The sequence below is a fragment of the Crassostrea angulata genome, chromosome 2 (genome assembly GCF_025612915.1).
Source record: "Crassostrea angulata isolate pt1a10 chromosome 2, ASM2561291v2, whole genome shotgun sequence".
NCBI classification, from domain to species: domain Eukaryota; kingdom Metazoa; phylum Mollusca; class Bivalvia; order Ostreida; family Ostreidae; genus Magallana; species Magallana angulata.
The window spans coordinates 73,116,705-73,130,681 of record NC_069112.1 but is presented as its reverse complement, the minus strand read 5'-3'; the positions used below and the strand labels follow the sequence as shown (position 1 = coordinate 73,130,681).

Genomic DNA, 13,977 nt, shown 5'->3' with positions numbered 1-13,977 from the left:
GACTAATTCTGGGCCAACCTTGAGCTTATTCTCTTGTTGTTGGAACCAGCCTCATGAAACCTCCAACAAGCCAACACGCTTTAGTTTTCAGACTTTTATATAGACTTTACATGAAATATACTTTTATGTGAGTTTGGTATGCATCAGCACTGAGGGTCTGGTTCTAACTGCCTTTAATTTACAATTCAGAATTATTATAATCAAATGAACAATGTAATAACACTTTGAAGGATTAACATAATATGTACAGAAGTAAGAAAATCAATTAAAGAACAGCTATTGAGTGATTCGTGACATTTTAGCAGCATGTACATAAAAGGATAATAAGATGAAAGAAGTTTCGATAAACATAAACAGAAGTCAATTAAAAGATTAGCTGTCCATCACTGAGTGTGCCTCAGGTGGGATTAATGCTGCGCTGAATTTATAACGTCTTTAAAACAGTTGTCGAAATAGATGAAAAGTTTTAGTAGCAATTAACACAAAGTCCGAAAAATTAATTTACAAAATAATTGAAAATACTCCAAAAGATTGAATTTCACAACGTGACATGTGGATAAAAAAAATTCATGCATTTAGTTACATGCAATAAAAACACAAATTTAACGAAGTAAATTCGCTACAAAGTTTTGTTAGATTACGATTATCTAGCTTCAAAAAGTAGATTAGCGATTAGGTGACTCTGTATCGGATATTTTTTTATATTAGTATCTCTGTTTTGAAATTAAGATGTGGAATGTCAATTCGAGAGTTCTTTTAATTGACAGAGGTATACCAATTGAAAAAAAAAAAACAAAATTATAGATCAATGGTTTTAAGATACCCTCCTTTGGTTTGACAAGTAACTAAAGAACAAGCCTTGTGTATATCACAATACAGGAAACCAAACTGAATTTTACAGACGAAATAACTACCTACTGCAGCATTGTGTATGTGTCAATTTCAGTCTAAGAAAGACGTTTAAATTTTGTGCACTGCAATGTAAGAGACAATCTATTGAAAGAAAAATTCAAAAACACTGCTTAATACTAGCAACTAAAGTTTTCGACTTGTTCTTTCAATCTGAATCATTAACAAAGACTACATGTACACATTTATATTATTCTTTCATTTACATGTACAGACTAAAACATGCACATCATAGGCACATAGCAGCATCAGCCGGAAGGGGGGGGGGAGGGGCTGGACCCCCCCCCCCCCTTACACACAAGCACTATATTCTCGCTGAAAACATTTTTTCCAAAATCTACATATTTAAAAGGGGGTTTCTAATATGGAGTCCCCTACCCCCTTTTCCGAGCATGTTAGAGATTCTTACTCTCCCATGTACAAATACTTTATGCGCGTTGAGAACTACGAGCATGCAGTAATATGGCCAGTGTTGAACATTACTATATATTTCTTTTTCAAAAAAAGGCTCTCTCTCTCTCTCTCTCTCTCTCTCTCTCTCTCTCTCTCTCTCTTCTCTCTCTCTCTCTCTCTTACATGTACAAATAGTTAATGATGCGCGTTTACAACTAGGAGTATGCGGTAATATTGGAAGTGTTTTAAATGTCTCTCTCTCTCTCTCTCTCTCTCTCTCTCTCTCTCTCTCTCTCTCTCTCTCTCTCTCTTACATGTACAAATAATTAATGATGCGTGCGCATTTACAACTAGGAGTATGCGGTAATATTGCAAGTGTTTTAAATCTCTCTCTCTCTCTCTCTCTCTCTCTCTCTCTCTCTCTCTCTCTCTCTCTCTCTCTCTCTCTCTAACTAATTGAATTTTTGTACGAAAAGTACACATTATCAAACAGGGCAACGATTATATTAATACATGTAGTATGACAGTTGATTTAGTGGTAATTGCAAATTTGTACTTATAATTACTGACCGGAAATAGCAAATTTAACGACACCAGATTAAAAATGTGATCGGTATAATATTTATAAAATAATCGAAAAAAAGATATTAATATAAATTTAAAGACGTTTAAAGGGATGCAAATAATTTGCAGATTTGATTTGTGGATTAAGGTGTCCTGTGTTATCCATGAATAACAACTCGCCCTCCTCAAACCGTAATCATAATCATTTTCCCCCCAAAAATGTTACTCAGGGGATTTTGACTTATAGTGCTCTAATAATTTAACTGCCGCGTGGTACTCTTTTGTTCTCATAACGAGCAGGCAGATCAGAATAATGTGTGTTATTGTTGTTTTGTTTTGACAGTCATCAAACAAGCATTATCATTATACCCCCGTGTGATATTTCTATATAATGCGTCATCTGGGTAACTTAGAAAGTCATCTGACGGGTGACCAGCAGAAGGTCGTATATCCCGCGGAATAAATACTAGTAACATGTTTCACCGCTTTGAAAACCTCTGGACATTCCATTCCAAAGTTTAAAAAAGAACAATTCTCCTTGAGAAATCTCATTTCTTTCCATCGATGCCCTTTGGGAAATACAATTTTTTCTTGGAGGGGGGGTCCTATTGTTATAATCTTTATTGTTGAATAATATAATTATCACCATCATGAAATAAATGTAACTGTAATATTTAATTCAATTACTGAAAAAAGATAATTAATAAAGAATACATTTCAGAACACAGGGAAGTAAAAATACTATGTGTGTGTATGATATTAGAAGATTTGCAATGACTACCAGTTGTACATTAAATTCAATAGAAAAAAAACGCAGCAAATCACTTGCCATCCGATTCTTTTTTTCCACCAACAAAAAACCTTGTTTTTATCAATTACTCGGTCACACCATCGTAATCGAATCAAATCTCGCTTCATCTCTATGTATTACAGATACCCAATGAACACTCTTAGCAACTTGTAGGATACTCGGTGTAATATATGTAAACTCTAGTACTACGAAGTCTTGCGATGTCAATTTGATTAAAACGGATTTTAATCAGATTGTGCGGATGCGAATGTAGAAGATGTATTGCGAATACATATATGTGAAGAAGTGCAATGCAAGTTTAGTGCGATTGTCTACGAATGATTACATGTAAAAGCCATACTGTAGCAACGATTGCTCAGAAACTCGCAGCTTTTGGCGATTTTCTGCATTGAGGTAAAGTAGTAGATACGACTCAATCTACGATGAACTCAGAATAAGTTCTACTTTTGAAGTCGTGCGTTATTGTAGCGCAAAACTGTATCAGCGTGATGTGTATCAACAGCGAATTAGAGAAAACAAATGAATATCAGTAAGTCACAATATGATTGGACATTACTGCGACGAAGAGAGCTCATGCAGAAATCAGATTTAGAACGATGGAATACAGTATTATATATATATATGTAGTACACTGATTGAAATATCATAATCAGTTTGAATAACTGTAACAGAGATTTGTTATGAATCTTAATGCTCCAAATAATATAATGTCATTAGAGGCAATCCTCGTTTGTAAACTTTGCACAAGCAACATAATTTTGTACGAGTATTTCTACCAATTTTAATAGCCAGCGTTACAGGTGCAATTTACGATACATGTACATGTTTATTTGCTTAGCGTCAACTGAGATATGATTTCATAGCAGCTGCAATTAAATGTCGGTCCGTCTGGCTTCGGCCTGTCTGTCTCTCTCCATTTTGTCCATCATCTGTTCCACTACAGATGCCCCCCCCCCCCCTAAATAATGTAATATAATAAACCAGCATTCTGAGAGCATTGCAGAGGCAATACACGTCCCCTACCGGTTTGTAATTATTCTATGAAAGCTTCGAACTTCGAAGCATACATCTTTTTCAAAACTATTATAATAGTTTTGAAAAAGATGTTAACCGGTGAAACCGGTAGGAGACTAATAATATATTGCATCTCCGCCGTAATTTATTTGCAATGCAGATAATGGTTTTTCATCCTGGCTCTTCTTATAAATGACAATTGAAGACTTCAAAGTCTGATGGGCACATCAAATAACATTGACTTCACACAAATCTGTTTTCAAATGTTTTTAAAACTTAATGCATCAACGTTTATTCACATATACACCAAAAACTAAAAAAATTATATTTCACGAATGTGTAAAAGAGCAATCGTTACACAGTACGAATACTCGAGCTATGTTAACGAATCAAATCTAGATAGGTGACACACTGTCAGTATTAAAGCTAATGCGAGACTGGCTGTTATTTTTGATGGTGCAATAACATTTATGTGCAGATTATCCTTTTAACATGTTTAAGAAATAAAGTACGAGTTTTCGTGAATGTTGCAGAATAACCTCCGAGGTCGAGAAATGTTGTTTTGAAATATAAAAGCCGAGGCGTTAGCCGAGGCTTTTCTATTTCAAACAGCATTTCGAGACCGAGGAGGTTATCCTGCAACATTCACGATAACAAGAACTTTATTTCTATTCTACTAACAGCCCAGTATTTCTACAGATCGTTTCTTCTGCAGGTATCACAACACTATTTTTTCGAAGGTTCACGTCAAAACATGACTGAGTGAAAATAATTCCCGATTTCCCCTTCGTTTTTAGGAGTTTTCCGCCAGCGACAGGGACTGTACTTTTTTATGAGATAAAAAACAACATGTAAAATGCCTGATTTTCCCACCTTTGTAAAAATACGAGGTCACTTGAATTTTTGATGCCAGTTGTTTAGGCAGGGGTGTGAAAGGGCTCGGACATGATTTTCAAGCACATGTGTAACTTTGATGTAAACAAACTCTCGTGCCTTTGTGGATGGCTGTGTGTTTTTTGCTACTAAATTGGTTAGGAACAATTGTTTTAAAAGTTGTAAAGAGGAATTTACCCAGAAGTTTGTTTTAAACTTGCTACCCGTATCTAAAGTTGCGTAATTTTGGTAAGAATATATAGTAAAAATTAATAGTGTTGTGCAACCTATAGAGAGACGATCTAGGTCATTTTGACGGCTGTTCCGTGTAACCCCAACGGTTTTGTTAGTAATGTTTACATGTGTATTGATCAAAGGAATCACATGCAGACGACAGACGTTTTCTTTGGATTTTTAATACTCTTCACTTATTTTTAAAATATCTTTGAATCATGTTCCTAATATTTTAAGGGCAATTTAATACGATTATTACTACTACAGGTGATATATTTTATGTAAAAACATGCAGTGAAAATGTGTTACGGAGGTCCTAGGAACAGCCGCATTGATCTCTTAAAAATAAACATTTGAGGCAATACACATCCTTTTGACTGGAACTAACACGTGAAATTGACATGGTTTTAAAAAAAATTACGGTTTGAATTTGTACTTTCATGATCAGTGCGAGACAAATAGGTATTTCTGATCTGATAATTTACTGATGATGTTCATGGTATATTGGAGAATAATGTCCGCGGCATCTCTTTGATCTCGGCAATAACTGTAGTAGAATTATGAATAAACGCTTGCAATATGACAAAATGTAGTTACTATGCATAAATCAAGATATGTCAGGGGAACAATATGAGAAACATATACCCTGATAGACAGTGTTGTTGATTTTGTGTAATTTTGGCCTGCATGTGCAGTGTGTACAGAGAATTACGACAATGAATATACATTTATCAGCCTGAAACAAAATATGTCATAAGATCTCATGATAGCGTTTTCATAAAACTAATAAATCTAAGATAAATATATGGTTGTAAGAAATTTGAAATTTGAGAATAAGAGAATACTGAACGTTCCGGTGCCATATCATACATTGGAAATAAACTCGGTAATTAGTCCGAAAGAAACATAAACTTTGTGAATAGAACTATGAATATGAATATGATTTTGGACATCACCAAAAAGTTTTTCTAGAGATATATGCATCCCATATTCTACTGGAATGTGACAGCAATTTTTTTTTCCTCGGTATGAATGAAATTCTGGCAATACTGTCAATTTTCTTGAATATCCCGAGACTATATTAACTATTGAGGTAAAAGAGTAGTACTATGAATGATATACTTTAAAACATTATTTACTTTTGAAATGCAAGTGTGCCAGAAAATTTTAAAGTTCCCAAGGAAAATCTCCAACATGATACAGATCTGTAAACTTCTCTCTCTCTCTCTCTCTCTCTCTCTCTCTCTCTCTCTCTCTCTCACACACACAAAATTCAGAGAGGTATATTAAAAATCAGTTATCCCCTGTGTATATGCGTCTAAATATTTACATAACACTTCATGCCTGTGACAGTATCCGTGTTTTGACCACGTCTTATCGAATATGTTGAGCCACCTTTTTTTTTGGGGGGGGGGGGGGGGTTGGGGGGTTGGGGGGGTTAATGTTTCTGAGAATCGAAAGCTATGTGACATAATACCGTTAACAGGGTTTACATGTAAACCATAGTAAAAAGGTAAACCTTTTTCAAAATTTATCCGAATAGGATGCATCTGTTCTAGTGGCGGATGATGTAGCGCACACATTCAACAAGTCACATCAAGTTCAATGGGACGACGATTGCTTGTTCCATCTTTTAAGCAGATACACTTTTACCACTTTTTGTCATATCTAACTATTGAGACCTTTATTTAACAAACAATCGATAGAATATCAAAATTTTAAACTACTTCGAATCGAAATAAAGCTTCAACGAGACAAAAAATAGCAAAACATTCCATTATTATAATATAGCTTCTCGCATTTAGTCTGAGTTATTTCTTGTTTCTTATGTGACCTTTTCTATTAAGCATAGACGCACGTTCTATGTTGTTACTGCTGGAGACTGTTTTTATTTAGGCTAGAACAGACAAGTTACGATTAAATCATATCTGTAAATCGATATTATCTACCGGTTACAACTGATTTAAATAATAACTAATAATTATAATTGTCAACGTTGCAACCTACTTTTTTCTATTTTGCAATAATATCAAAATGAACTTCATATTTTAGAAGTTTATTAAAACATGCAGCTATCACTGTGATTGCTATGTCAAATTTTAAAATACACCTAGGACATATCAAACGATATCTAAGAACAACTGTGTTGGATGAATGAAAAAACCCGTATATTTGCAACCGTCTTCCTGTTTCACATATTTCTGTTTAATTCATTTACTGCTCAAGTACAAGTTTAGGGAATGCTATTGACAATTGTGTCAGACATTAATAAACATGTTTTTTCGTACATGTATTATAAACATTTATTAAATTAATAATCGAGATTGTATAATAACTGCTATGTTTCACGTATCCATCATGTTCTGGCTTATTGAGATAGAGATATATGTTTATAACAAATTAGTCATATCATCAGACTATAAGCGTGTTTGAACTTCGATTCTATGTGCAAAGTCCGATACTTCAGGTGTTACTTGCTGATCGAGCGCGGCTTTCATCTGTGGAATTCTTCTTTTCAAATTGAACAGCACGTTTGAAAACACGATTAACGGAAAAACCACAGACAGGCATTCATCTGACCGATAAATTGCTATGACACCCAAGGGATCTCTGAACATAGCGGTCAGTGCCAGCACCGACATTGCTGGCCATAAATTGTGTTTAATTCCTACTCGTCACTTTGAAATCCCCGACAATGAGACAAAGAGATAAAACGCGACGGCAAATTTATGAAGACTCCTTTTGCATTGTTTTGTCAGCTTTATTTCTGGCGGAATTGATATCGGTCCCCCATGATCAAGAGCATCAACTGTAATGTCGATTCATCTTTTTATCAATATACAATTGCGCCATATCCAGAATAGTACAAGTAAGTCTACCATGATACTAATCAACAACAGTCATACTGTATGCCATTTTACATAATACCATTACGTATTTGATAAAATATTTATTTTTATTTAAGAATGACGAACTTTGCTGGAATATTCGGGGTATACGCTCGGACTTTCTTTGGTTCAACTTTAGGAAACCCTAGCTGCACAAATGTGGTACTAGTATATCTTAATGCCTCAAAATGCGGTCAGCCGATTCGCATGGGATAATCTTTATAACAAGATCATGGCATGTTTGTACACATAAATGGTAAGTATATGATAAATAGTTCATTTTGTGCATTGTTCTTCAATGAACTCATAATCGAAAAGACATTGTATACTCTTCACGTACTCTAAAATGGTGAATATAGAGGAGGATATCGAAAACGCTTAATTAAGGAGTATAATCTTAAATATTTGTATTACTCTACCATAAATAACGCACTTATAAATAACCAATTCTTTGTGAAGGTAAATGACGGGTGGGGGGGGGGGGGGGTCATGTTAAAAAGTTAAATTCTTTTTTCAGTGCTGGTCCCGGAACGGGTGGAGGGGGTGGGGCTTCCAGATCCGCGCAAGAGATGCACTGTACCTAAAATTTAATCAAAATATGAAAAAGACTAATTGTTCTACTCATTCTTCAGACAGGATTCTACAAAAATTAAATAGGTGCTTGCGAAAATGACAAAATTATAGCCCCGTCTTCTCAAACTCATGAACATACCACGGTTAAGAACTGTGCGTCCTGTGAACGTGCTAATGGCACAAGCTCATTTTGATTATAGAAGAAATTCGAACTTGAGAAATGTTTTCGCGGATTTTATTGTTTCTCAAGACTTATCCTATATCTATGCATGTTTTCGGAACACCTCGTTGATCATATAGGCCTATGTAGTGGATAACGAGGACGTTTTGGTATATTGTGTCAATCATGCCGTACGGGCAAATAAGGCGATAACAAAGATAAGTCATTTGAACTTTATTGAAATCCAACCTACATGTTGATTTTTCTAAAAACCGTAGATGAAATAGATAAAACAAAACAATAGAAAAAAAAATTGTCAAACACATAACTTTAATAGAAGGCCTCTGTAAGTAAATCCCTAGATTGTATACTTTTTCAACGTATACAACATACTTTTTTTTTTAGTATTGAAAAATCGGGGAATCTTATACATGTAGTACACACACTCAGAAACACATATGAGTTTATTAATTGTTGTAATATCTGTCATCGGTAACAAAATTATTACAGATGTACGCTGTCCGATAACTAATATTAAACCCTCGCGGTTCGTGCATCACCAGATGATATATATGAGAATGTGTACGTTTTTAGGAAAACTAAAGAATAGGATGTATTTGGATTCATACTGGTGCATTTTTTTTATTGAGGGATTTGAAAGCTAAGTTAAAATTCTTTAGATATGATGCACCTATCGGGATGATGTTCATACTCAAATTAACCCTTCATAAATCAATATAAAAATACACGAGCAAGTTTAAAGCAGTCATGGCGGGTCGCGCATGATTTATTAGAATTGCAGTTTCTATTGACAGGAGTATTGGAAATTCAAATCCACAAATCCGTGCCTTTATACATATATTTTGAAATAACGATATTCTTATAGGCAGTACACGATTTATATTTACAGTGACCCCCCCCCCCCACCCCGCAAAAAAAGAGGTCATTTGTCATTTGACGGGAATATTTTACATGTACATGTATGTCATTGCAGCTTATGTACGGAAGCGTATCGGGGCCTACACTTGTTGTGTTATAACTTATGTACATTGTCATACTTTTTATCGTCTTATCAACATATAAACTATTATGTCATTTTAATTATGCAAATATTTTCCATTGTATTGAGATGAGCTAACATAATTTAAATCATCTTATTGTAATTGATCTGTATTCTTGCTATATCGATTTAACAAAATAAGGAGTTAAAAATAATGAGTTTTAGATATATCGAGAAAGAAATGTTGACATAGAACAATGTAAATGTATGTGTATAATATTAAGCATATTAACATAAATGTGTTTTCATTTCTTGGAAACATATGGTAAAAAATGATGTTATCGAATAAAATTTCGCGGGGGCGGGAGTGCTGATGGTGTGTCACCTCTGAATCTAGCTGTAGACTGACATTTGTGGAATCATTGGAATTCGTGTATGCTCAATTTTCATGGATTTCGTTAATGCTAATTTTCGTCAACCATGAATTTAAATCCACAACCATTTATGAATAATAGTATTATTATATTCATTATTTATAATATAATTAATTCCACGAAATGTTACCATTAACCTATTTTTAAAAAATAGTAAATAACAAATATTGGCTCCATGAAATTCAATCCACAATGAAGGAATTTAAAGGGGCATGGTCACGATTTTGGTCAAATTTTATTTTTTCTGTCTTTTTATTATTTACAATGCTTTAAAGACGTATTTCTTCTTTATCAAATTAAATTTGGGTGCCAGTCGATGAGTTTTAAGCAAGATACAGAGCATACAATTCTTCGTCATGTAAACAAGGCTCGTGTCCTTTTTTTGTTTACATAGGTTAAATATACCAGTAACAAATCTTTTTTAAGCTGAGGGGCATTTTTTAAGCTTATTCATCTTAAGCATATATAAACAGTTCCTAGCGATTAACACTTTCAGTTGAGTCTAAAACTGGAATTTTCACTTCAACATTCAAAATGTAAACAAACGCTTTGTTTACATAGCGAAGAATTATAAACTCTGTAACTCGCTTATAACTCAACAAATGACGCTCAAATTTTGGTTGCCTATTACAAATGCCTCGCTGAAGCATTGTAAACGTTAAAATCGAAAAAAAAAAAATTTTGACCAAAATCGTGACTATGCCCCTTTAAACTCTAAAATTCAGACATTTCTTTTAATGTCAAACATCCAAATATCTGCATTTGTAATCGTATATAGGGGTGGTAGACATGAACAGTCCTACCCCCAAATTATGACCATGATTGAATAATCAAGTTGTTACAACCGTTTCCCATCGATGAGGTGGTTAATATAATACGTGTAAGTAAAGAGGCCCATGTAGTTTTAATGTTCAATCACAGGTATCTGTCTCAAAACTCATATCACGTGTTTATTGCAGAATAACCCAAACATGCATAGAAGATCATAAAGAACTGCTTAAATAAAGTTTATGCAGCAGTCCTCTAACTACGATTAAAAATACTTATGCTAATTTCAATCATTATAAAGTAATTTCTGCACTTTGTTTCTGATTTATATCAAAGTGTCAATGTCATTCTACATGTGTCGTTACAGCTATATTCAGAATTCAGTGACGTCACTTTCAGAACTCCTGCGCCTGCAAAGTTCTTTCGATAATATTTTCGCAATGCGTTCCCTAAAAATGAAAGCATATTGATATCAACATGGCTATAAAGCATTTATTTTATTGTTCTTTGTCTAATTTTCTATCTTAATGTCTTTTAAAGTTGAAAAAGCAGGTAGCAATAAAACTGGTAAAATTCAATAAGGTGATTTAAATTATATAGAAATTACATGATACAATTCAATTCATTTGCATTTATAAATAGGAGGTCACAATACTTTATGTGTTGACAATACAATAAAAAGAAAGACAATTTATAAGTTGAAAAACAACAAGTGTAGGCCCCGATACGCCTCCCTACTAATGAACGTTACACAATTTGAAACGATTATATGACATTACCCCACTTAGTTGTCAAAAGCAACTTAAGGTGATTAATTTCATGTTTGTCTTTCCTTTTCTAGAAACTGAAGACTAAAGTCCAAAACCTAATACACTGAGAAAGCGGACAGAAAATGATACTCAAGTTCATGATAAGCATAACTACTTCAATTAATAATAAAACATATATGTCTATCATTCTAGAATGATTTCTTTATTAAAATAGTTTCATTGAATTGTTTTAGTTTTCCAGTGGATATTTTTTAATCAGGTCTCATTTGTTTGCAACTTTATCTTCATTTACTAAATAATATTTTGATCTTGATTGTGAATTGTTACATAACATCGTCAACGTACATCTAGTTTAACTGATGTTATGAATATCATTTTATTTAGTCAATAATACATTTCTTGTATTGTTTAAACTATGTGTCGAGAGTTGAGAGTGAATATACCCAAAAATTCTAAAAGATGTACATGGATGCGTATTATATACATTAAAGTTAAAAATTACGATGTCTTGTGTTGGGGTAAATTTACCCCATAAAACTGCAAAACAATCATGATCTGTATATAGTTTATAAGGTTTTAACTTTGTAAAAATGACGTCTTGTGTTGGGGGGTAAATTAATCCCCCAACAATGCAACACAGTTATTTTCTGTTTATTTCTAAGACTTCGATTTGTAAAAACGTCGTCTTGTGTTGGAGGGATTTCCCCCCCCCCCCCCCCACTAAAAAAGAAAAAAGAATTGCAACACAGTCATTTTCTGAATTTTTATTGGGGGGGGGGGGGGGTTCGACTCTGTAAAGATGGCATCTTGTGTTGGGGGAAAATTTACCCCCCAATGAATTGCAGCAGAGTAATTTTTTTGTTTATTTCTATGGCTTTGACTTTGTAAAGATGTCATTTTGTGTTTGGAGGAAATTTACCCCCAAAGAATTGAAACACAGACATTTTTTGTTTCTTATTAGGTCTTTGACTTTGTAAAGATGTCATTTTGTTTTGGAGGAAATTTACCCCCAAATATTGCAACACACGCAGTCATATTATGTTTAATTATATGGCTTTGACTCTGTAAAGATGTCATCTTGCGTTGGGGGAAATTTACCCTAAAGAATAGCAGCACAGCTTATCTCTGTATATTTTTATGGCTTCGACTCTGTAAAGATGTCATCTTGTGTTGGAGGAAATTTATCCCAAAGAATAGCAACACAGCTTTTTCTGAATAGTTTTGTATATTTTTATGGTTTCGACTTTGTATAGATGTCATCTTGAGTTGGAGGAAATGTACCCCCGAAAATTGCAACAACGTCATTTTTTGTTTATTTGTATGGCTTTGAGATTGTTCAGATATTTTCTTCTGTTGGGGGGAAATTTACACCCAAAGAATTGTAACAGAGTCATTTTTTGGGGGTAAGGCTTCGAGATTGTCAAAATGTTGTCTTGTGTTGGGGGAAATTTACCCTCAAAGAATTGTAACACAGTCATTTTCTGTTTATTTGTTAGGGTTCGACTTTTTTTGTTTCTTATTAGGTCTTTGACTTTGTAAAGATGTCATTTTGTTTTGGAGGAAATTTACCCCCAAATATTGCAACACACGCAGTCATACTATGTTTAATTATATGGCTTTGAATCTGTAAAGATGTCATCTTGCGTTGGAGGAAATTTACCCCAAAGAATAGCAACACAGCTTTTTCTGTTTAGTTTTGTATATTTTTATGGCTTCGACTTTGTATAGATGTCATCTTGTGTTGGAGGAAATTAACCCCCAAAGAATTGTAACACAGTCATTTTCTGTTTATTTGTTAGGGTTCGACTTTCTAAAAATGTCATTTAGTATTTTGGGTAATATACCCCCAAATACTTGCAACAGTTATACCTGTATAGATTTTAAGACTGCAAGTTTGTAAAGACGATGTTTTATCTTGGGGATAAATTTACCCGAACAGAGTAGCAGATATTCCATTGTCGAATTTCACTAAGACTTACATGTACAAAAACTGCATTGTATTTGGGGGTAAATTTACTCTGTAGAAAAATAACAATTTTATTGTATCTAGCATTTAAAAAATATACTGTATATTTTTAGGATATGCCACACAGCTTTATTTTCACCAATAATTGCTACAGAAATTGTCTTTTACTTGTATATTCTACTAACACCCTGTTTAAATTTTGAATCCAAAGTAGAGAGATGCTTGGTTAGTTTTTGGGGGTAAATTTCTCTGAAGAGTTTCTTGTTACGTGTGTCCTCTAAGTGTTATGCGGAAAATAAAGCTTAAATTGTCTTGATTGGCTTATATTTGTGCTTTTATGAGGTAAAACGTGCAAAACAGACAAAAAGATTTTCTGTTTTGATTTTGGAACGCGTTCTATATAAAACAAAAGATATTCACATTTTGTGAAACGGAATATAATTTTTTCCCCTTTTTTTCAAATAACTTAAAACCCATATTCTAAACACTGTCAAAATCTATATCCGATAACAATGTTGGTTCTGCATTATTTAACTTCCTTATCACTCAAAATATCAATAATAAGTACATCATAAAGTTCCAGAGAATTTAATAAGTGTGTATGTAGTGGTTTTGAAAAT

At 33.7% G+C, this 13,977-nt stretch overlaps 1 long non-coding RNA gene across 1 annotated transcript; it reads left to right on the top strand.

Annotated features, from left to right (window-relative positions):
- Window positions 1-7,080: 7,080 nt before the first annotated feature.
- Window positions 7,081-11,724, top strand: LOC128172370 (uncharacterized). Its single transcript, XR_008242252.1, has 3 exons — window positions 7,081-7,667; window positions 7,764-7,942; window positions 11,463-11,724. It is a non-coding gene; the product is annotated as an uncharacterized LOC128172370 (long non-coding RNA).
- The last annotated feature ends 2,253 nt before the right edge of the window (window positions 11,725-13,977 follow it).